The following is a 22275-nucleotide window of genomic DNA, read 5'->3' on the forward strand; positions in this document are numbered from 1 at the left end:
TTTGTGCCTCTCGGCCTGGGCCGGACAAGGCTTCAGCTTCACTTCGCAAGATGTCATCCCTCTTAGCTCAGCTCCATTTTTGCGGCTCCCAGACTTTGCTGTCTCTTGCAATGTACATGCCAGGCAGTGACTCTGACCCTTTCTCAGTCTGACATATCCCACTGTGGTCAGAGGCCTGGATCTGTTACTAGGACCTGAGCTACTGGCTATAGACCCCGGTGTTACAGAAAGGCATACCCTGATATATCTTGGAAATTGGTCCAAGATGTAAATTGTGATGTAAGGAGCAAATTATTCAGGTCGTTGGCAAGAAACAGATGGCGTATTCAAGATGGATAACTGAGGAGAGATTAATAAATGGACTATTTAAGTGTGGGGGTAGGGTTTATAAAAAGCAATATAGTGCAGAACTGCTGGGTTAATCCCAGGAGAGAGCTATGCCACCACTATGCCTTGGTGGAGGAAGGGGAAAAGTGGTAACCAGAACTGGGAGGGAGACAGAGTGTGCATCATGGGGAGAGGGCTACTTGGCAAGGACTGGGGTCTTCAACTGAGGCAGGCAGCCCACCCAAAGCCACCATGCTGGGAAGCAGTCAATAAAATAAATACCTTTATATCATTCTCCCCTTCCCTCTGACCTGCTGATATTCCCATTGGCCGAACCTGCCTAGAAGCCTGAGAGCAAGGAAGCTCATTGATCCAGTTCACACAGGTTACCCAGGGTTGTGAGGACAGTGGGACCTGGAGAGGCAAACAGAAACAAGGGGTCACCAAGCTATGCATGATATCTGGCCGTGTATGGCTGTGTTCTTTGTGTACGTGGAGCCCAATTATGTCACTGTAGTGTTAAGGACATTCTACACCTTCTCAGTGACCTTATGGTTTACACTGTCTATGACCACTGACTACAATTCAGGCAGAGTTGTATGAGGTTATAGATCCAGGACTTTCACGATAATAGCAATGCTATTTTGAACCTATATTTTTTTGTGATGGGTCACAAGAAATGACACCTTAGAAATGATGCACTGAGGATGGAAAGAGAATCTATTGTTTTATTTATGATTATTAAGTAAATTCCATGGGCTGAGTCACAGTACTCCAAAAAAAAAGCTCATTTCTTCAACCTCCATAATTCATAATTTTATGCTCTTGTAGAAGTATAAAATCTCTATTAATAAATTCTAGAATGTGCTGCTTGAAAAAGAATCAAATGGGTCCAAAAAAATCTAGGATGTCAAGATAGGCAAAAGGAGGTTATTCACACCAATAAATGTTTCTCACCTCTCAAAGTGATTGAGTATATGTTCCTTTAAAGTAGCAGAATCACAACAATTGAACATGAAATATGATGATTCAAGGATGCACCTTGAGTAAATAAAAGTAAATTAATATTAATAATACTTGTAATGGAGGTGCCTGGGTGTCTTAGTCAGTTAACATACAACTCTTGATTTTGGCTCAGGTCAGGATCTCATGGTTGGTAAGATCAAGCCCCAAGTCATCGAGCCTGCTTGGGATTCTCTTTCTTCTTCTCTCTCTCCCCTCCCCTGCTTTGTCTCTGTCTCTGTCTCTCTTTCAAAATAAATAAACAATAAAAATAATAATACTTGTAATAATAAGTAATATTTAGAATTAGCAATAACTTCATCGATTCTGTGGTTGGAAGGGTCCTTGAGGATATGTGGTACATCTACTCAGCTAACTCCTGAATCCTCTCTTCTGTACCCTCCTAAAGGGTTATACAAGGTTTTACAACCACCTTGGTCTATGTAGAAGTCCACTGACATTATTTCCTCAACCAACAACAGTTGTCATGGTTCAGATAAACATAATCTTAATCTATCATAATAATGTGGCTAATTGCATTATAACTGTCTATTATTGAAACAGAAATTTACTAGTGGTTTTAAAATAATCAATCAGATTTGAACTGAGCCCTCATCTGCATCAAATCGTTCTAACTGGGGGCAAATGACAGGGTCGAGATGAAATTAAGATAAATTCTGAAAGAGACCTGGAGAGAGGGAGGGGCCTAACATCTCCTTGTGGATAGGCAGGGACCTGGATACTTGGATGCCCATTGTACAGATGCCATGAAAGGCCCCCTAAGGGTGAGTATGATGCTCAAGGTTGTAGAGTTGCTGAGTTGGAACTTGAACTCAGAGTGCCCTTCTCTAAGTCAGGATTCTAAAGGGACTGTGAAGAGAATGTGAAGAGAGAATCTTCCCCTGGCTGGGTTGGGAGTGTACTTTGCAGAGTGTCCTTCTGCTACTTGGCGTTAATGTGAGGGCTCTACTTAATACAGGGAAAATGGAAGCGATCATTGCTCAACATCGGTCTGGTGGGGAAAGTGGGTGATGGGCATTGAGGAGGGCACCTGTTGGGATGAGCACTGGGTGTTGTATGGAAACCAACTTGACAATAAATTATATATAAAAAATAAATAAAATCTGTGACCTGATATGGGGGAAAGAAAAAAACAACGCATGTCAGACTGGGTTTAAGGGACGGCCAGGGTTCATTCTCATATCAAGGGAAGGAAAGGAAAGACCTTTATATGCACCTATAAATCCTGCCTTTTACAATTGCCTAATGGAATGAAGAAGTTAAAAGTAGCCAATGCCATTTTCTTACTGGATACAATTAGCTGATCAAATATGTCATCTTGCAGATTCAGCTGATTGAATTGAAGCTAGCATCCTGTTTAGCAAAATAAAATCGTGGTGAATGTAACTGATTCTTTTCTTCCGTTTTTGTGAATATCATGGCTTTCGCCTTTTCTAGTTAATTAATCCTCTCAAGCTCCCATTTTAACTTGTCAAAAGCAGGCCCAGTTTTGGAGAAGGAGCTTAGTTAGTAGATCATTTGATGATCCCCAGCAGACAAGCTGCTGCTCATCCGTGGCCTGGGCAGGGGTGCCTGGATGGCTCCACTGTTTGAGCATCCAACTCTTGATTTCAGCTCAGGTCATGATCTCATGGTTTGTGGGTTCAAGCCCCACACTAGACTCTGCTTTTACAGCATAGAGTCTGCTTGGGATTCTCTCTCCCTCTCTCTCTGGTCCTTCCTTGCTCTCTCTGTTTCTTTCTCTCAGAAAAAAAAAAAAATTGTTAGGGCAGATTACTCGACTGCCCTCTGCCCTCTAGAATTTCCAGTGTTCTGTGGAACACATCCAAGAATCTGTATTTTTAACAAGTTCTCCAGATAATTTTGAAAGTCCTCTAGGTTTGGGGGCTAATGATCAAAGATTATGTTTCTAGAGACTTGCAATTCTAAGTATAATTTTCTCCCTAGCCTTTAACAGTCCTCTGAAAAAACGTAAAAATCCTGGCTAAGTTAATACTGAAGGCTTTTCATCTTGTAGGGGTGAGCTGTGGGGCTGGGGAGGTGAGGCAGCTGAGAGAGAGTGGGGGTAGGAGGCAGAGGACGATGGTGGTGGTAAGGCCTGAGGAATGAAGACTCAGGAATCAAAGGGTCTGGAGTGGGGGTGGGTGGGGGAGAATAAAAGAGAGACTTGGTGTGTTGGACAAACGTGTTCAGGGCCAGCTCTGGGTGAGTGAACACAGCTCATAACCTTTGCTCTCCTACTTCCTTTGAGATGAAGATGATGATAGTAAGTGGGGTAGAGGGTTGTTATGTTTTCAGAATTTATATGGTATTGTGGTTTTTATCCTCTTCTCAACCCAAGAAACCACACGAAATTAAGCAGTTATGTAAACTAACCAGTAGGTCTGAGTACTGAACACAGTTTTAGAATTTATTAGATGTGAAAATATCTGACTTCGCCGTGAGGGGGCCACTTCGGCAAGTAGATGGTGGAAAGCTGAATGTTCCAGTTTGTTAGTCCTGTATTTTTCTTAAGGCTGAAGAAAGTAAATACACAATAATTGAGCATCTTCTGCGGACCTACGGGGAGTAGAGTCCTCACGTGATGTGTGGTGGGAGAAGTGGAGTCCTGGGTTCCTACGGAACTCCTCAGTGCCACCCGGGCTGGGGCTGTGAAGATGAATGTCGCCCCAGCACTGCCCATCCACCTGTGTGTGGCCAACAGCCCCAAAGCCCAACAACGAGCACTTCAGTCAATTGAAAAATACTGTCATTTGAAAAGAACTACTGGTACTTCTTGCTCAAGAATTAGAAAGAAAAAGGACCCCATTTTCACAAGTAGTTCAGCAATTTTTAGGTTGTCTGAGATTTTCTCCCCAAGCTTTAAGGCATTAGCTTCTCCTTGAATTGTGCCTTTTCCCTTTTTCTTAAGACTATGACATGTTAAACTGTGATTTACTCATCTCTGTAATTAGATGCAGTGATTAGAATCCTCTTTATCTTACTCTGCAGTTTTCCTTTATGGGGAATTATGAAAGAATAATAGGTAAAAAGTTCAGAATGGGGGAAAGAATAAACAGAATGCTGAATGGTAAAAGGAGACAGAATGCTGAATGGATAATAAAATATTTAGTGCTTTTCAATTAACTGTTCTCACGATTAGTACACTAGTATATTATATCATAAAAATCATGTCTATTAATTTTTTGCAGCCATTATCTTGACTGTGATTTACTCCCCTCAAATCATTAACAATGCCATTAAAAAGGTGGATGGAGATGAATGTCCTGGATAGAGTTCAGGGATGTAATGGGATTATTGTTCAGGGTCATGGAGAGATTGAAGACCAGCGAATAGAAGGAAGGGGGTCAGAGAGTGTGGAGTTGGTGAGGGGAGAGAGTAGAGGAAGAAGGTGCAGAGCCCCAGGGTTTGAGAGACAGCCGCCCACTTGGTGCCAGAGTCGGGGAGGAGTGCCTTAGATGAGGCGATGTTGTCATCACCCCTGGAAGATGCAGGCTGAGGGAGCCCAGTGACTGGTAGAGCATGGGCTTTCCTTCCTGTGGAATTTCACACGCACAGAGAGGAGAAGATAAATATGTGTGTGTACAAGAGTCCCCAGGGTCCCATCGGAGGCAATGGAGCGTTCTTGTTCCAGGTTATGCCGGTGGTTTGAGAGCAGCATTTCCATCCAGCCAAAGAAAGGGCCATGACTCTTCATAAATAGTTCTCTTCTTGGGAAAATGAGATAAGCTGTAGAATCAGAAAAGTGTTAGTCAAGTAGACCAGGGAAGACTGAGGTTCTGTGGACTTGTACTACAGCTGTGCATTTTGAGAAGTTTGCTCGTGGGAACACCTGTCCATTGTTTTCTTTACCTGCCTGGGTGTCTACCTTCAAGTAATCAGTTAATCAATATTCAGTTTATCAGTCTGTTCTTGGTTCTGCATCTTTAGAGTCTTGAAATACCTTTTGGCTATATTTAAAGATAGGAATTTTATTACTATAAAATACAATGTTTTCAAGATTTTATTCTTTTTTAGTTCACACCCCCTCCTGCCCCCCCCCCCCAACTTATCACTAGCACCTTGGACAATCACAAGGCCTTTGTGAATATAGAATCTATTTTAATTCAGGGTCTGAAATTCTAATTTTCTATCTGGGCTGCTTGGAGTGTACATTGGAGATGGGCCAGAGTCTCCTTTATATTTATATCGTGTGAGTCAGTGGTAGAGGCCAGAGTCAGAAGCCTCTGGTTTTTAAATTTTAAATGTTTTTTTTTCCAAGTGGTTTGACCACAAGACATGTCCTCCTAAAGCAAGTTAATCTGTCATAATTTCATAAGCAGGAAATTGGGACTGACTAGTCAATCAGACAGCATTTTTAGTAGCTTAGTAGTATACTTATGAGTTAATATCATTTAGAAGTTGTTCATTATAACTAGGAAACAACATTTCTCTAACAGCCATGGAAGGTAGTATAGCTGGTCATGGTCTGATCTTGAAAGATGTCACTGAAACCTCACGAAATCTTGAAAACAAAGTTTAATAACAATATTTATTTATATATATATATATATATATATCTTAATGTTTATTTTTTGAGAGAGCGCAACTGGAGGAGGGGCAGAGAGGGGGGGATAGAGCATCTGAAGTGGGCTCCACACGGACAGGCTGACAGCAGCCAGCCAGATGTGGGGCTCAAACTCATGAATCGTGAGATTATGACCCAAGCCAAAGTCAGATGCTCAACCTACTGAGCCACCGGGTGCCCTGATTATGACAGTTTAGATCCCAGGGTTCAGGTGTCACATTTTTTTACATTACTGTCTTCTTAATTCCCATTATGAGATTTTATGTATAAATATATAATAATTTGTTATATATTTAAATGTATAATTTATATTTTATGATAGATAAAATTATATCATAAACAATATATATTTTGTAAATGTTATAGATAAATATATTTAATAAATTATATTTATGTGTATGTATATGAGTAGGATATATTATCCACTGTGTGTGTGTATGTATATATATATATTTTATACATACATATATATATTTTTTATATATACATATATATATATATATATATATGAACAAGCTCATAATAAAAACCTGTGTGTCAAATTTCTAGATATATAAGCCTTAGTGAGACCTAGCACCTTTTTACTAGAACTAGGCACTCTGGGATCATCTTTTTTTTTTTTTTTTTTAATTTTTTTTTTTCAACGTTTTTTATTTATTTTTGGGACAGAGAGAGACAGAGCATGAACGGGGAAGGGTCAGAGAGAGAGGGAGACACAGAATCGGAAACAGGCTCCAGGCTCCGAGCCATCAGCCCAGAGCCTGACGCGGGGCTCGAACTCACGGACCGCGAGATCGTGACCTGGCTGAAGTCAGACGCTTAACCGACTGCGCCACCCAGGCGCCCCTGGGATCATCTTTATCACCTCCTCCCCTGTTCTCTGCTCCCTCCTCTTTTTTTTCTTTTTTTTTCTTCTCTTTTCTCCTTCCCCCTCCACTTCCTGCTTCTTTTTTTCTCTGGTGCAATTAAAACAAATCTCAAGAGCTAACTCTGCACCTCAGAGCTTCCCTGGCATTACTGAATGTTGCATGGCCAGCTCAAAAATCTAACGCATCATTCCAACTAGTGTAACTTCCCAAACATGCGGCTACATGCTCCAAAGCAATGCTTAGCTGTTGTTAGCGTGCTGCCTCTGAACATTAAGTATGCCAAATCCATGGTGTCTGTAGCTGTGAGGACGTGCCCAGAGATGCTACCAGTAGTCTGCTGTGATAAGCAGTCTTATTATATACTCTTGGCCCATAATGGTGACAGGTGACATTTTGCCTAAACAGTGTCAGGGGTAATCCATCACTGGTTACCCCTAATCACTATGTGCCTTTCTATGGGGATCATGTCCTTTCAATACCATTCAGAACGTGCCTTAGCTAATGTAATTTCTGGCTCTGAGATATATCAGGGGAGACAAAGTCTAGATCACTCACCATCGGAAACCAGAGGAGCGTATTTTGCATTAGCAAAACGTGGATGCTTACGTAGATGTCACCTAACAGGTCTCCAGTGTGGTCCCATTTACATGTCTACTATAATTGCTCTATGTTCTCATATTCTCAGCTTTAAATCATCAATAAAAAATGAATTAAATAACACTGTTTTCTTTTAGCCCGGGGTGCACTGCCCAAATCACCCCTCAGAACAAACACTGCCCTTCACCCTGCTGTCCAGACTTTTGGCCCCTGACCCATCACAGACAAGTCCCTCAACAGGAATTGCCCTTGACTGAAGGCAGTTTCCTTACTGAGGTTAGTCCCCAACTCTGGAGGTGGGGAGGGTGAGGGAAGCTCACATTCAACGATGGGTGGCTAGAGAGGGTTCAAAGGTCTGGCCCCCTCACCTCCACTGGGACGACTCTGTAAGTTTATCCCAGTCACAGAGCTTCCTATAGGACCAGCTGATGCCCTGTGTGTCTTGAGGCTGCGCTTGCAAAGCAAGCACGCACTAATACTATTTGTTGGGGTCACGTGGCAGGAGGCTTATGGAAATTACAGAGGACCCCTCAGCCCTGAGCCGTCTTTGAAATGGCCATGCTTGTGATATGGGAAGATATTATTTTTATAGAAATTGGGAACTGAACCAAGTTTCTTATTACCACAGCATCTGCAGGTTGTTCTTTATCGGAAGCCACCAGTCCCTTCCCAACCACCTGAAAACACTTATCTGAGGCTATTTTCATGGCGTAACTGGTCCTGGTGGTAGAGTTAGTGCTACCATTTCTACCGTCATTACCATCCTGTTCTCCCACCCCAGGGGGACAGAGCCCCAGAGTAACTGAAATGGGCCTTTCTCTGAGAGGTTGGTGATTTCTTCGGCAGCCTGCCTGGCCTGTGACATGGGAGCTTTCAGCATGGCGAGGAAGGGGAGAGGAGGGGCTGGAGGTGGCAGGTACAGATAGGTAGTCTGCCAGGAGCGGAGTTCAGAGATTTAGATCTTAGCCCGGCGTTGCCGCGTGGGCCTTGGCAAGCACTCCTCATTTTATCACACAGCACTCTACCTCCGTTTCTATAACCTCCTGCAGCCTTCCTCCCAAGCAGCGTGGGAAGACAAAAACAGCTGTGCACGTTAGCAGCTTCAGCTGTTCCCACAGCAGCGCTACGCTGCAATATCCCAGGGGTCATCAAATATTTAGGAGGATGTTGCAGACCTTTGTATCGTGGCCAGAAATGCCATGTGCTCAGGTCTGGATTCCACTGGGTTCTTGTTCGCGTTAGCAGAAACTTGTGATGAAAAAGAAATGGCTCTTTTACCAAATTGTACCGCACTATAAGATCAACTGTGTCTTCATGCTCACCAGATACAGCTACAGCTTTTCAGTTTCTTGTTAGAGAAAATAACTAAGCGAGAACAATACTGGAATCAGAGTCTGTCCCAGATGCAAAACACTTTAGAATATTTATTTCTCATTATAATCTATTCATTAAATGTCATAGCCTGGCCCTCTGGGGAGAGTCACATATTACAACCCGTACTGGAGACGAGGTTGTGTATTTAAAGTCGGCCTTGGCTGATAAACGTGGAAAACTACAAGCTGCCTGAAAATTCCCTGGTGATGGTTGATGCTGGAGAATGCAGCTGGGGATGCTGAGAAGTATGTGCTATTACAGCAAAGTGTGGTCTGAATTTCCACTAAATATTTCCTTTCAGATGTGTGACTTCTTTGGGGGAGAGATATATAGCTCTTGTAATCAGGGACTAGAATACCCACTTTGGTAAAATTTGTTCTCAATTTAAAGTTGTTTTCTTTTTTTCTTAACACAGCTAAAATGGCTTTAGAGTTTTGTCTTTTTCTGGATGACTGCAAAGCCAATTTTTAGAGACCTGCATTGTAGCTTAATATTATGTCATTGGTTCAGTGTCAGCCAATGGGAAGATTAAGTGGATTTCCATATCCATAATGGCCATCTTCAGTCCAGTTCTAGTCAACATTTCCTTAATGACTGGAATGATGGAATAGGAATCTGTTCATTAATTTTGCCAATAAAAACAACTGGTGGGTGGCTTGTGTTTTAGACAGCCAGTCTTGAACTGTATTAAACAAAGAAGAAATGGCTGATTAAAAACCATAGAAGTTTAGAGAGTGGTTACCAGGTAGTATTAGGGAGAACCACTAAATTGCATAGCACAAAAGGGTACCTAGTTCCTGGGACATAGGCATTGTAGGCAATGACCTGAAAGCCATAACAGACCCCAAACCATAGCAAATGGAAAATCAAGATGTATATCTTGAAATAACCAAGTTAGCGTCTACAATTCCAACACTGGGTCTTTTGACTGCTTCCTGGTTATGAAACATTTACTCTGTACTGGAGGTGGTGAAAATGGATCCCTTTGCAATTTTGATGAAGGCTGGTGTTGACTTTACAAAATCCAGATTGCAAAAAGCCCTGGAGTAATGGTTTCAGTGGGAAGAAAGGACCTAACTAGATATATGGATTTAGAGTAGAAAGCTGTCAACGCTCTCAATTGCGTCAAAAGATTCAGTTCCTGGCTCAGATTTGATTTAACTGGCTAAGTGACCTTGAACAAGTCCCCCAACATCTTGGGTCCTCTATTTCTTAGCCTGGAAATGAGGAGTTGCATTAGTACAGAGATTCTCAATCTGTGGTCCTTAGAGAGTAACGGGAGACTGAACCATTTTCAGTGCTTAGAAGACCTAAAGAAATAGTCTATTTCCTAATAAGGAGGCCATATAGACTATTATTTAATTAACCCTGATGATAGATGAAAACTTTTGAAACATGAGTACACATAGGAAAAATAATAAAAGTCTTTTTCTTGGTAATCAAAAGGCAGGAAGCATTTTAGTCTCTAAACTAAGGCTTATGATGACCCTGGTTCCCAATAGAACTGAGAAACCCTGAAGACACTGCATTTGTATTGCATGAAGAGGGAGCCAGGGAAACATCTCTCGGGGGCAGGCTGGCTTTGGGTGCAAGATTAGAAGGAAGGCAGGGGGTATCACTAATACTAGCTATGTGACAGCCACTTATCTAAATGCATTATTTCATTTAATCCTCAAAACCAGGTACTGTTAATATCCCACCTTGAAGATGAGGAATCTGAAGCACAAAGGTGACACTTACTAAACTCTTTAAATGGTAGTTATTATTACTAACCATCTGGATTGTTCCCAGTGGCCATTAATCCCACAGAAATGAGAGGGGCTGGATAAAGAGAAGAAAAAAAAGGCTTCTCATCTTCAGGCTTCTTCAAGGAGAAAATTTATGGTCTCTGGACTAGAGGACCTATGTTCCAGGTAAGCCTCTGTGTGATCTTGGGTGAGTCATTTTACCTTTCTGAATCATAATTTCACACCATACTGCAAGATTATTGGGAAGACATAGAATAATGTATCTGCAAGTGCTTTTGGAACCTAGGAGGTGATACACACGTGGGAGAATGAGGGATACCTGCCTCAGTGGAACTGCTCCCCAGTAGCATCAGTCATTCACTTAACAAACATTCATGGTATGCTCATTATGTGAAAGTAGAAGATTAGGTAACCCTTATCTCCTGTGTTGAGATGAAAAAGTGGTTAGTGGTTCTGTAGCTCTATTCCTTGCTCAGGTATTCTTGCTATGATATAATATCTTTAGATAGCAATGTGTACCAAATTTGCAGTAACCCAGTGTCCTGCAGTTAGTTCATGGTCTTAGTTGGCGAGTGTCAACATTTCCCTGCTTCTACCCCATTACCTCCCAATGATGTGTGTTGTCATTGCTGCTTAGTGTTCAGCATCAATTTGTGACCTGCGGCCGATTTTATTCCATTCTTAGAGCTTATCATTCCCCTCCAGAAAATGAGATCAAATACTTCACATGACTGAGATCAAGACCAGTGAAAAGGTTTTGATGTCTCCCCGGGAGGTGGGGTGGGCAGAGTCATTTGTCTATGCAGTTTCCTGTTCGTGCACAACCACCAGACGGGTGCGGAGAGGCATGCATTCATCTTGATAGGTGGATGTTGTTTCTGGTTGTGTGATAAGAGTGGATAGGATGGGAAGGCAAACCGTTCTCAGCCTTACACATGGAGAACATGGTCTGGTTTCAAATGAAATGCCCTCAGCTTTCTGCTGTGATAAATTATATCCATATAATGTCACCATCTCTCAGGTCATAGGTGATAAACTAATTAATGCTGTCTCAGTAGTGGAAACTCTATATTGAGCTCGGAATCCAGAAGTCTCTTGCTGGAAATAGAAAACCTTGTTAAGGGCTCTTTTTCTACAGTAGGCCGTGGATAGCTGGTATGTCATGCCAGACTGGCATGTCCAAGATCGGCTGGAGAGCGGGCTCTGGAGATGCTGGGATGTGATCATTCAGGGACAAAAAGGTTTAGTTTTAAAAAGGAGAACTCAGAGTGCCTGGGTGGCTCAGTCGGTTAACCATCTGACTCTTGATTTCGGCTAAGGTCATGATCTCATGGTTCTTGGGTTCAAGCCCCACATAGGGCTCTGTGCTGACAGAGTGGAGCCTGCTTGGGATTCTCTGTCTCTCCCTCTCTCTCTCTACCCCTTCCCTGCTCATTCTCTCTCTCTCTCTCAAAATAAATAAATAAACTTAAAAAAATATAAAAAGGAGAACTGAAAATAGAGACCACAAAGATCCAATGACTTTGAACATAAGTGCCTTTAAATTGAATGTAAATGTTAAAAGAAAATACAAATAAATATTCACCATTGAGTGGTTTATAAAGAGTGAACTCTTAACTGGGTGGGTTGAGAGGGAGCTGAGAACACACAACATGAGTATTTTTGTATTTTAACCTTTATGTTCATGATAGCATCTTGTGATTTTCTTTTAAATATATATTTTATTGCAGATCTTAAGTACTTAGCTTACTTACTAAGTACTTAACTAGAAGTATTTCTTTTATTTTTTTGCATTTTTTATTGAAGTGTGGTTGATATATGTTATTATATTGGTTTCAGGTGTACAATATAGTGATTTCACAATTATGTACATTACAAAATACTCACCACGATAAGTATAGTTACCATTGTCACCATACAGTGTTATTACAATATTATTGATTATATTCTCCATGCTGTACTTTTCATTTTTGTGACGTATTTATTTGTAACTGGAAGTTTGTACCCCTTGATCCCCTTCACCTATTTTGCCTATCCTACCATCCTCCTGCCCTCTGGCAACCACCAGTTTGTTCTCTGTATGTATGAATCTATTCCTGTTTGTTTGTTTGTTCAGTTGTTTTTTAGAATCCACGTATAAGTGGAATCATATGGTAGTTGTCTTCTTCTTTCTGACTTATTTTACTTGACATAGTACCCTCTAGGTCCACCCATGTTGTTACAAATGACAAGACTTCATTTCTTTTTTATGGCTAAGTAGTAATACTCCATTATACATATATACCACGTCTTCTTTATCCCTTCATTTATCCGTGGACACTTAGGTTGCTTTCATATCTTGGTTATAGCAAATAATGCTAACACTTATCTTTTCAAATTAGAGTTTTTGTTTTCTTTGGGTAAAAACCTCATAGTAGGGTTATAGGATGATATGGCATTTCTATTTTTAATTTTTTGAGCAAACTCCATACTGTTTTCCACAGTGGCTGCCCCAATTTACATTCCCACCAACAGCGCATAGGGTTCATTTTTCTACATCCTTGCCAATATTTGTTATCTTCTGATTTTTTGATAATAGCAAAAATACTGCTATTGCCTATTAATATCCATGGAACTTAGAGAAACATTCTATTCTCTACTCCTTTCAATATCCATAGCATCGTGTATGTGTCCTATTATGAAACTTTAAAATTTTGTAATTATTTCCATGGTTGTCATATTTCTTAGTGGAGAATGTATCTTTTAAAAAGGTTTTTTTTAAATGTTTATTTATGTTAGAGAGAGAGCGAGAGGGAGAGGGAGAGCACCAGAGAGAGAGGGAGACAGAATCCAAAGCAGGCTCTAGGCTCTGAGCTGTTAGCACAGAGCTCGAGGCAGGGCTTGAACTCAAGAACTGTGAGATCATGACCCCCACTGAGCTGCCCAGGGGCCGCTAGTGGAGGATGTATCTTAATGCACGTGTGAGAGTTTTGGATCTATATGAGAGACCCAATTTTGCATTATGGTTCTGACAAGATGCAGGACCTTGGGCAACTCACTTTACCTTTCCCCAAGCCTCTGTCTCTTCTGATAAAAAGTGGGTAATAATATGTATCTCCAACTCTTGAAAGAAAGAAATAATACAGTATCTGTTAAAGCACCTGGCACAGGGGCCAAAAGATATTGTTTCTTTTTTACATCTATTTTTCTTAGCTTCTTAAGTTGTAGAACCAAGTTTTGTGTTTCCTGTAATTCATCATAGAATATTTATTGGGTACTCAAAAATACTATTAAATGAGAGAATCTATTCTATGTTAATACCAAAACATAAAAATGTCACTTTCTTGCCTTTTTAACTTACCTTTATTCTGGGGCAGTTGATTATTTTCCCTTGATAATTCTGTTTTACAACTTATATCTCTCTTCTGCACAAAGTAACATTTGATAGGTACTGCTACAGGGAGGATTAGTTGCTCGTCCAGTTATGAATCTCATTTAAGTTTATACTGCCTTGTTACTTTGGCTCAAGCCAATTCCAAATCTGTAGAGAAAGAGTAATGCTATATATATACATCCTTTTGCAAAATTGTTCTTTATGACAATTATATTCTTGATGGGAAGATAGGCAAAAATATATGCCCAATGAATGACTAAGTTTATGCAGTAAGTTCCTGTGAGAGCCCTGTTCCATTTTCCCAGGCTTCGTTGTTCTCGGTAACCATTGTCTCTTGCCATTAACAATCTCTTTAAATGATGTATGGGGGCTGGGGAAAAAAAGGAATAGGGCATGAAAATATTCTGAAGAATTTTTTCAGAAAGAGTTAGGCTAACAGGCCAAGAACCTTGGCATTAGTTTGGCTCTTAAAGGTCTAAAGAAGAGATGCACATCAGCAAACATCATGGGTGAGAAATTAATCATAAGGCTATGTGGGAGTGCTGAGCAGCTCCAGGAACCCTCTGGGCACTTATACAGTTGCTTCGTATCCCAGTGGTAATGTCACCGGAGTTCAGCAGGACTTTCCCTAGTCTTGGGAACCTGCTTCCTTCTCAATCATCTGACATTTATCCTGCCTAAGAAGTGGGCTCTGATTGGATATGTTTGCCATTATACAACAGCTTTCCTGGAGGGCACAGTTTTCTAGAAGTTGTCCGGAGTTGTTTGGTGTCTCCAGTGTCTGCCATATTCTCTGACTTGAGAATAATCACTTTGGAAATGGGAATAGGGATTTGGGAGCCTTGTAGGTGGTTGGAGCCATGAAAAGGGAATAGTATGAACAGAGGCAAAAATTGCTGCATGGAGCATGTTTGGGGGGACATCAAACAGTTCATGTTGGTTAGTGAAGTGTTTCTCAGTTAGGGGTCTGTGAACTTCTAAGGGGCCATGAAGGTGTTGTTAGGGAAGCTGTGAGTTCTCTTTATGCATTAATATAACTTTAGTTTAATTGCAATAATAGCCCTAAAATAATGAACATAAGCATGTATTTGACCAGCGATGTGGCCACCTTATATATAATCTGCACTGAGCAGTGTATACCATATTCATGGTGGTGTGAGTTTAATTAGAACATCATGATTGAACACACAAAATTGATGTTATTTGAATTTTATTGGTTTTGTAAGATTATTTGCATTTAATTCATAAATAATTTTTGGTTTGTAGTGGTTTAAAAGCTAAGAGAATGGGGTGCCTGGGTTGCTCAGTGGGTTGAGCATCCAACTTCAGCTCAGGTCATGATCTCATGGTTTGTGAGTTTGAGCCCTGTATTGGGCTTGCAGCTGTCAGTGCGGAACCTGCTTCAGATCCTCTGTCTGTCTTTCTCTCTCTCTCTCTCTCTGCACCTCTCCCACTCATACACTCTCTCTCTCTCTCTCTCACACACACACACACACACACACACAAAACATTAAAAAACTTAATTTAAAAAAGTAAAATCTATGAGCATAAGGAGGTTTTTTATTTTTACTTTTTACTAAGTTTTTGTTCACATTTGATAACATTGTAATGAAATGATTTAATTCAACACTGGGCACCTGAAAGAATATATTAAATGGGTCCATGTTCATTAAGAGTGCACTTATCATGATGAGCACTGGGTGATGGATGTATGGAATTGTTGAATATAGTACAATATAGTGATATTGTACACCTGAAACTAATTAACACTGTATGTTCAGTATACTGGAATTTTAAAAAAGGGTCCATATTTTACTCATATTTGAGAAACAATTGGCTAGAGTAGGAGTTGGCAAACTCTGTGAAGAGTCGGATAGTAAATATTTTAGGATTTGCAGACCAAGAGGCAGAACTGAGGGCATTATATTGGTGCTTATATAATAAAAAAGCAAATTTCCAGATTAAAAAAATTTTTTTAATTAAACAAAATTTAAGTTTATTTATTTGGAGAGAGAGAGAATGAGAGAGCATGAGTGGGGTAGGGGCAGAGAGAGAGAGAGGGAGAGAGAATTCCAAGCAGGCTCCACACTGTTGGTGCAGAGCCAATGTGAGGCTCAAACTCATGAACCATGAGATCGTGACCTAAGCTGAAATCAAGAGTCGGATGCTTAACCTACTGAGCCACCCTCATGCCCCTCCACAGGTTTTTTTTTTTTTTTTTATTGATGAAATACAAACACCAATGCTGTTGCTACTGCTGCTGATAATGATGGTAATAATATCTGAATACATTTTATTTTTATTTATTTTTATTTTTTTATTTTTTGGTAATACAGGCCTACTAATGAAAAGAATGAAATTTCTCTTTTGGGGAGGATAACATCTCATTTAATTGGGGTCCAAAGTTAGTGTTCCCTGTCATCAAATAGATTATAAACATTCATCTGTGAAAACAATTGTGAGCTTGCATGTTGTACAGAAACAGCCAGCAGGCCAGATTTGACCTATGGGCCAAGTTTGTTGACATCTGAGTAAAGTATAAGGTATGTGTTGTGGGTGGAGAAATTTAGTCAACCTCTCCACACTTATTTTGTCTTCTGGAAGCTCTTCTATAAACTGGGGGCATTAAAAGTAGCAACCTTTATGGGATATTGTAAAGATTAAGTGTGATGATTCATAAGAAGTACCTTGATCCCTGTCTTATCATCATCCTTACATTTCAGAGAATATTTTATACTTACTTTGGAAAGTAATATAGGTCACTGGAGGATTTTGAACAGGAAATAAGCAACACTGGAGCTGCACTTTGGAAGAGTCATCTGGCAACAGCATGAGGGATGGATCAAGGCTGGGGCAGGAGGACAGAGAGGAGGCAGCTAAAATAGCTCTCAATCCTATCATGGCTTCTTGATACTTTTATCCATGTCGGTTTTATCTACCCCAAGTGAGGGGCTGTGGGGGGAAGAAACTAATTGTGGTAGACAGAGTAATGGTTCCAAAGATGTCCTTACTGTAATCTATGAAACCTGTGAATAAGTTACCTTACATGGAAAAAGAGACTTTACTGATGTGATTAAAGTTAAGTACCTTGAGATGGGGAGAATGTCCTGGATTATTAGGCCCAGTCTAGTCACATGAGTCCTTAAAATCAGAGAAACTTTCCTTGCTGTAGAAAACCAGAGGTAGCAATGTGAGAAAGTCTTGGCCCACCATTGCTGGCTTTGAAGATGGAGGAAGGGGACCATGAGCCAAGGAAGGTAAGCAGCTTCTAGATGCCAGAAAAGGCAAGGAAATGCATTTTCCCTAAGAGCTCCCTAGAAAGGAATATAGTCCTGCCAATACCTTGATGTTAACCCTGTGGGATTTGTGTTGGATATCTGAACTATAGAACTATAAGATAATAAATAAATTTATGTTGTTTAAGCCACTGACTTTGTGGTAAGTTGTTATGGCAGCAATAGAAAACTAATACACCAATACTATCCAGTTACACATGATAATAAGAAAGTACAATGAAAGACAATTCCAGTAAGTCTAAATATTTTAATATAATTTATTGTCAAATTGGCTTACATACAACACCCAGTGCTCATCCCAGCAAGTGCCCTCTTCAATGCCTATCACCCATTTTCCCCTCTCCCCCTCTCCCCCACTCCCCCATCCACCCTCAGTTTGTTCTCTGTATTTAAGAGTCTCTTGTGGTTTGCCTCCCTCCCTCTCTGTTTGTAATTATTTATTTCCTCTTCCCTTCCCCCATGGTCTTCTGTTAAGTTTCTCAAGATCCACATATGAGTGAAAACACATGATATCTGTCCTTCTCTGACTGACTCAAATAAGTCTAAATATTATGTTGCATTCCAAGCACTTTCCTTCTTTTGGAACATAAAGATTATTTTTTTATGAAGATAGTTTTTCTTGACCCCAGTGAATAAATGACAAACCAATATTTAAGAATATTTGTTTGAAAGGCACCAAATATTGGCATACATGAGATCTCAGCTTGGAAACATGTGGAGGTCTACCTAAGGTTGATTCAATAAATTCTACCAGTACTTCATGAGTACTTTATTCCAGGTGGGGCTTTCAAAAATGGTTATTTTATAGTCCCTGCTAACAAACTAGTGATCCATGAATGAATATGAGTAAGGATATGAACCAGGTATTACAAACTGAATTCCTAAATGTTCCTAGGAAGTGTGGATGGTGCTATAGCAGCTGACATTCTTGCAGATGACCCCAGTGCTTGGTCTTGAAGGATGAGCAGGAGTGATTGGAGGAGGAAAGATCCAAGGGTAGTCAAGCAGGGGTACTCAGTGCATAGTGGGATGAGTTTGCAGAGTCCTAGGCAGTCTTGGAGAGCTCTGACAATGAGCTGGCCAGCTTGGAGCTTTCTCTTTCTCCTTTAGCCGTCACAGTTCTGTGGAGTTGAGTGGAAAAGAGAAGAGACGTCTGGGCAAAAGGTCTTATTCTCTAAATCTTGCATCTTGACTTAACAAGCTGCTTGGCCTGTCCCGCACTCTTTTCTTCCCACATTGGTCCATTTGACATTTAGAAAAATTGGAAAAAAAACTATTATCTGTAGAATAGCAGCAAACGTGTTTTTCCCCCTGTCCTGTAGAGAGAAGGAATATTTAATTAGTCTACCTGTGGACCTAATAAACAACGGGGAGTTATCTCAAGAGGGGGGAGAATTGAGGATAGAGTAAACTGAATGATACTTATACATATTCCACAAACTGACTGACAGAGTTAGGCCCGAGATGGTGTGGAGGTATGTCAGCACTTGGGGGAAATGGGGAAATTAATGAGGCAGAGATGGAAGGACAGATCATCTGGATGGGGGATGGTGAGGGCCTTCGTTAACCTTGAAATTTGCTTCAGGGGAAGGCATGTCGTGGAGGTTTCTTACCCAAGACTGTGAATCCCAGACTTTGAGCGGTAGAGAAATTGCTAACCATGATAACTCATTCATTGTTGCATCTCTTAGCTGAATCGGTACTCATAACTCATAAAGCTGCCTCATAGCAGTTTGCACATAAGTCAGACACATAGCTCACAAGATAGCTTCTGGTGCTTTCAGGTTTCTGCAGGGTCTGGTTGGAGTCCACCTGGTTCCTGAGCAAATCCTACTTTAGTAACAACAAAATTCGATTAATCATCATCGTCGTCATCGTCGTCATCATCATCGGTAGCAGCAGCAACAGACACCCAACATTTCTCAAACAAAGAATAGTTTACAAATACGTTCATGTGTGGGGAACCATTTGCTCTTCTTCAACTGCCTTCTACGGCCAGGCGGGGTATGTAAGAATGTTATCAGGACACTGAGCCACTACCTGGTGTAGATCAATGCAAACTGTGATGTCGTGTTCACTATACCCTTAAATGAAACCTATACCTGAGGAATCCTTTCTCGAGATGGGGTCAGATATTATGGATATGAGAGGAAGTCTGCTGGCCTGGAGCATGAAAACAGCAAGAATTGAAATATATAAGCAGAGAGAAGAATTCTGTACGTTAGTGTTATGTTTCTGAGTTTCTCCTGGGACGAGGGTGATTCATTATATAAACAGGGATGAGATCACATGGGCCGATCAGGATCTACAATAAATCTTGAGACAACTCCGGGAAGGGTACTCTGTGGTGTTAGCAATCAAATGTGAGGAGACCACACCATCCCCTTCTTAAGTATCAACGGCAACAAAGTGAAAGCACACAGGTGTCTGATTTGTTCTTTCTAATTCGCTATGATGACTTGGGGAAGTGTGGCTGCCAAGTGCCGGCTCCTAGTGTGCATAAAGGCAGTGATTTCATGAGAACTATCAAAAGATTAAAAAATTCAAAGACGAAGGATGACAAGAAAGATGAACTGAACTAAAGTAATTAGGTAAGTATCTGTGAGTAACAGAAGCCTCAGGATGGTTGTCCCGAGTTTTTGCTGTAAAGTACTTGTCTGCAATATTTTAAGGACTTAGTAGAATTTTATTTTAAAGCCATGACATTAGCACAGTTAAGCCAATCAATGTTTTTTAATAGCCTTTTAAAGGTGCCTTTTTAATTGTGCTCTGTGGGAGGGAAAGGCACATGGAGACTGGAAAAACATCTAAAAATGGCTTAGTCAGATCTTTCAAAACTATTTGCAAGTGCAAATTTCTGGCTTGGTTTGATTGCTGTAGAAGTGGGGTTAAAGTGCGAGATCTAAAGGGCTTATTCCCCAGCGAAAAAACAAAGACTTAGCTCTTGTGTACATTCATTCGGCTTGGCCCCAGAGCAAAAATATTTAGAATCTGCACCATTTTCCCTTTAGAGATGCAAGAGAGTTGCGGTTTCTCTTAGAGGAGAAATAGCTCTACGCGGAATTTTTCCTGCCCACATTGGGGCCCAGGAGGGCCAGAGAACACTCACGTTGCTCCTTCTAGCAGTCCTCTGACCTCCTGAATGTTTGCCAGTGATCGCTTCAGTTTTTTATAGTTAGAATGTGCCTAACATCTGGATGAATAACAAAAAGTACTGTTAACTTTCCAACTTGCTATTTGGCGCAATGCCCACGTTATTGGCAGAACCATCATAGTTCATTCCCCTTTCTTCATAGCTTAGTTTTGTGTGATGCTTTGTTGTTTAAAAAATGCTTTCATATATATTATCCTGTTGGGAGCCCATGATAGTCATGTGATACAAGGAAGCTATTATTAGTTTCTGTTTTATAAATGTAGAAACTAAAGCTTGGAAATATGGAGAGGTCTATCCAAGGTCGGTTAAACAAATTCAACCAGCATTTCATGAGTACTGTAGAATGCTTTATATATCCCAGGGGGCTTTCAAAAATGATTATTTTATAGTTCCTGCAAACAAACTAGAAGCCACATATCTACCATATCTCACTTCTTCTCCAGTGCTATTTCTATGAAATTACATTGTCTCTTGCATGGCATGTGGACTTCTCTGAAGAATTTACTTAAAAAAATTTTTTTTTAATTTTTTCGTTTATTTCCTTGAGTTTTACTGAGATATAATTGATATACAGCACTGTAAAAGTTTAGCATGTATAGCATAATGACTTGACTTACATATGTTGTGTAATGATTACATTAGCAAGATATAAAAAAAGAAAAAGAAAAAAATGGATTTTTCCTTGTGATGATAACTCAGAATTTACTTTCTTAATAATTTTCACATATACCATATTGATAATTATATTAAATTTATTTTATTTTTTTAATTTAAATTTTTTAAAATTTCCGTCCAAGTTAGTTAGCATATAGTGCAACAATGATTTCAGAAGTAGATTCCTTAATGCCCCTACCCATTTAGCCCACCCCCTCTCCCACAACCCCTCCAGTAAACCCTCTGAACCCTCTGTTTGTTCTTCATATTTAAGAGTCTCTTATGTTTTGTCCCCATCCCTGTTTTTATATTATTTTTGCTTCCCTTCCCTTATGTTCATCTGTTTTGTATCTTAAATTCCTCATATGAGTCAAGTCATATGATATTTGTCTTTCTCTGACTAATTTCGCTTAGCATAATACCCTCTAGTTCCACCCACATAGTTGCAAATGCAAGATTTCATTCTTTTTGATTGCCGAGTAATACTCCATTGTATATATACCACATCTTCTTTACCCATTCATCCATCGATAGACATTTGGGCTCTTCCCATACTTTGGCTATTGTTGATAGTGCTGCTATAAACATTGGGGTGCATGTGCCCCTTCGAATCAGCATTTTTGTATCCTTTAGATAAACACCTAGTAGTGCAATTGCTGGGTTGTAAGGTAGTTCTATTTTTAATTTTTTGAGGACCCTCCATACTATTTGGAGGGAATGCAAGCTGGCTGCCCCAGTTTGCATTCCCACCAACAGTGCAAAAGGGTTCCCCTTTCTCTGCATCCTTGCCAACATCTGTTGCTTTCTGAGTTGTTAATGTTAGCCATTCTGACAGGTGTCAGGTGGTATCTTATTGTAGTTTTGATTTGTATTTCCCTGATGATGAGTGATGTTGAGCATTTTTTCATGTGTTGGATGGCCATCTAGATGTCTTCTTTGGAGAAGTGTCTATTCATGTCTTTTGCCCATTTCTTCACTGGATGATTTGTTTTTTGGGCGTTGAGTTTGATAAGTTCTTTATAGATTTTGGATACTAGCTCTTTATCTGATATGTTGTTTGCAAATATCTTCTCTCATTCTGTCATTTGCCTTTTAGTTTTGCTGATTGTTTCCTTCACTGTGCAGAAGTTTTTATTTTGATGAGGTCCCAATAGTTCATTTTTGCTTTTGTTTCCCTTGCCTCCAGACACGTGTTGAGTAAGAAGTTGCTGCGGCTAATGTCAAAGAGGTTTTTGCCTGCTTTCTCTGCAAGGGTTTTTTTGATGGCTTCCTGTTTTACAGTTAGGTCTTTCA

The sequence above is a fragment of the Panthera uncia genome, assembly GCF_023721935.1.
Source record: "Panthera uncia isolate 11264 chromosome C1 unlocalized genomic scaffold, Puncia_PCG_1.0 HiC_scaffold_3, whole genome shotgun sequence".
Taxonomy (NCBI): domain Eukaryota; kingdom Metazoa; phylum Chordata; class Mammalia; order Carnivora; family Felidae; genus Panthera; species Panthera uncia.